At 40.5% G+C, this 3,349-nt stretch overlaps 1 pseudogene; it reads right to left on the minus strand.

The window, feature by feature from the left end:
* Positions 1 to 309: 309 nt before the first annotated feature.
* On the minus strand, positions 310 to 464 carry LOC121433120 (annotated as a pseudogene).
* Between the last annotated feature and the right edge of the window lie 2,885 nt (positions 465 to 3,349).

Below are 3,349 nucleotides of genomic sequence, written 5' to 3' on the forward strand. Positions count from 1 at the left end.
GCCTATGTATCATGTACAACATGACACTTTTTTACTTTTGGATGTTCTAGAATAAATGAATCAATCTAGTTAATGAAGTTTTTGAGATGAGACGTGGGAATAAATGAGAGACGTAAACTGTAGTTATCATGTTGTAGAATACATCACTTTAACTTCTAACTGGAAGTCTGTACACTTCAACATCACCTCGCAACCCTGCCACTCACCCCACAATGGGTACACTAACTTTCATTTCTGTGACCATTGAGCAAGATTGTTTTTACTCCTCACCCCCGTCTTTGCCTATTTGTTACTGTTGTTAATTAAGGTAGAGGGAAATGCAGTCCCCCACGGCCACAAATCACACAGTAGACTTTCCTGATTTAGGAGAAATTCTAGAGGTCGGCAAAGCCCAATGCAATGGATTAGCCTTACTTTAGGAAAACCACCTTTGTGTCCTGGTGTCTGTTCTGCTATGTAAGCAATGTGTTTTTGATAGAAGACATTCTAACAAGTAGTTAGTTCATGGATTTTTTCCTTGGTATTCTTTTGGTGATTAGTAGCTTTAAAGACCTTTTAATGTATTTCTTGGTCTTTTGAATATCTTTTAAAAGTAATTTCTGATTCTTTTTGCTCAGATTTTATGTGCACTGATATTTTCTTCTTTCTTTTGAGTTGCACGAGTCCCTAAAATTCCTCAAATAACCTTTTCCCCCATATGTATGGCTTGATTTTTTTTTCTTTTTTAAACCACAATGTAGGTTGGCTCTGAAGTTTATTGATCAACTCATGTGCTAGACAGAGCCTTTTAGTTTTGTATAACCCATTGATTTATTTTTTGTCTGTGCCTTTGGAATGATACAATCCAGATTTACGTTACTATAAGGAAATACGAAGGCAATTATCTTACACATAGAAATAGTTTATTTTGGTACATGGTTGTGAGGTATTATTACAAGGTCAAGTGGCCATTTAATCTGGGTCTTTGGCCAAGATAACATGTGACATAGTAAATTAATTATATTAGAGACGCAGAAGAAGAGGAACAAAGGGGTAGAGTCTCAAGAAACTCTAAACTCTCCTATATATGCCTCCTCACTGTCTTTCAAATTCATGACCTCTTTTTCATTGTTATTGCATGTATATAATATATATATATATATATATATATATATATATATATATATATATACTCCTAAGTAAAAGCTATCTAGTCTGTATACTGCTTGTTATTTTTCTGTTTTCAGGTATGACCATTTGGCATTGGACAAAAGTGGTGTGTTCTTCCCTGGGAGGGCTACCTTTCTTGTTCCCAGATTTCCTCAGCTGCCTATAGTTCTTTGTGCAGGACAGAGGCCTTGTGGGCTTGTTCCCTTATAGTTTGGTATGTCTATTTCTGTCTTCCACGTTTTGCTCATATTTGGACAGTCATGTTGGTAAGACTATATAGGTGTAGCTTCTGATGTTACCAGGAGACACAGTCTCACAGAAAACTCCAGGATTCTTTGGCTCTGACATTCTTGCTGCTGCTTCTTCTACGTTGCTCCCTGAGTCTGAGGTGTAGGCGTTGTTTTGTATATGTATCCAGGTGGAGTATACTTCACAAATCTGCGTTTTGATTGGTTGTGGTTTTCTGTAATGGTCTCTGTCTGTTGCAAAGGAGTATCCTTGAGAAGATGTGAGGACTACATTTATCTGTGGGCATAAGGGCAGATATTTAGAGTCTGGTTAAGGATTATGCTGGTTTAAAAAAAATTGGTAGTTGTAGGTTCTCCAGGATACATGACTTCACTAATCTTGGATTGTTGTCTGGGTTTCTAAAAATAAGAGTTGAAGATGTGTTGCATTGATTTATACTGTGGAACATTTGCTTAATGATGCAAAGATGTGCTGTATTCTTTTTTTCTTTTTCTTTTTTCGAGACAGGATTTCCCTGTAACGTTGGAACTGGTCCTGGAACTAGCTCTTGTAGACCAGGCTGTCCTCGAACTTATAGAGATCCGCCTGCCTCTGCCTCCTGAGTGCTGGGATTAAAGGTGTGCATCACCACTGCCTGGTGTGTTGCATTCTTTTATGTTGCATTCATTGTGTTATTTTGCCTGTCTAAAACACCTGGTGGTCTAATAAAGAGCTGAACAGTCAATAGCTAGGCAGCAGATGGGAGGGGCTGCTAGGCATGGAGAATAAATAGAGAAATCTGGGCAGAGAAAAAGGAGGAGTGAAAAGATAAGTAGAGGAGGACTCCAGGAGCAATCACAGAGCCACACAGCCAGCTATGGAGTAAAAAGTAAAGAAAGGTAATATAAAATAGAGAAAGATAAAAGCCCAGAGGCAAAAGGTAGATGGGATAATTAAGTTATGAAAAGCTGCTAAGAAAGAAGCTAAGTTAAGGCCGGGCATTCATAGGAAATAATAAGGCTCCTTCTGCTCCTGATTTGAACCTTGAGATTTCTGTCTGGTGCTCCAATGTGGGTCTCTGTCTCTGTCTCCTTTCATCGCCTGATGAAGGTTAGTATTCAGAAGGATGCCTATATGTTTTTCTTTGGGTTCTCCTTCTTATTTACCTTCTCTAGGATCACTAATTATAGGCTCAATGTCCTTTATTTATGGCTAGAAACCAAATATGAGTGAGTACATCCCATGTTCCTCTTTTTGGGTCTGGCTTACCTCACTCAGGATAGTGTTTTCTATTTCCATCCATTTGCATGCAAAGCAGGAGCGAGGAACTCAGGACCTCGAGGGGTGCACCCACACACTGAGACAATGGGGATGTTCTATTGGGAGCTCACCAAGGCCAGCTGGCCTGGGTCTGAAAAAGCCTGGAATAAAACCGGACTCGCTGGACATAGCGGACAATGAGGACTACTGAGAACTCAAGATCAATGGCAATGGGTTTTTTATCCTACTGCACGTACTGGCTTTGTGGGAGCCTAGGCAGTTTGAATGCTCACCTTACTAGACCTGGATGGAGGTGGGTGGTCCTTGGACTCCCCACAGGGCAGGGGATCCTGATTGCTCTTTGGGCTGACAAGGGAGGGGGAGTTTATTGGGTGAGGGGGAGGGAAATGGGAGGCAGTGGCGGGGAAGAGACAGAAATCTTCAATAAATAAATAAATATTAAGACTCTGTGTCATTTATTTGGGAGCTGTGTAGTGGGCCTCCTCAAAGACAAAAGAGCCAAAAGAGTAAAATCAGTCAACCATATCCTGAAGTCCACTTAGGAGCTATTGGCTACTGCCGAGGTATGAAAGCCACTATTGCATGCTTAGGGTTATTTTGCCATTCTGGTCTTTGTTGTAGTTCATAGACATTGTAGCTCTGCAGGACTGTTCTTAGCTTCCCTCTTTTGGAAGCCTACAGGGTGCCTCCT

Source organism: Microtus oregoni, unplaced genomic scaffold, assembly GCF_018167655.1.
Source record: "Microtus oregoni isolate MIOR12 unplaced genomic scaffold, Mior012 000036F_ref0000092, whole genome shotgun sequence".
Lineage (NCBI taxonomy): Eukaryota > Metazoa > Chordata > Mammalia > Rodentia > Cricetidae > Microtus > Microtus oregoni.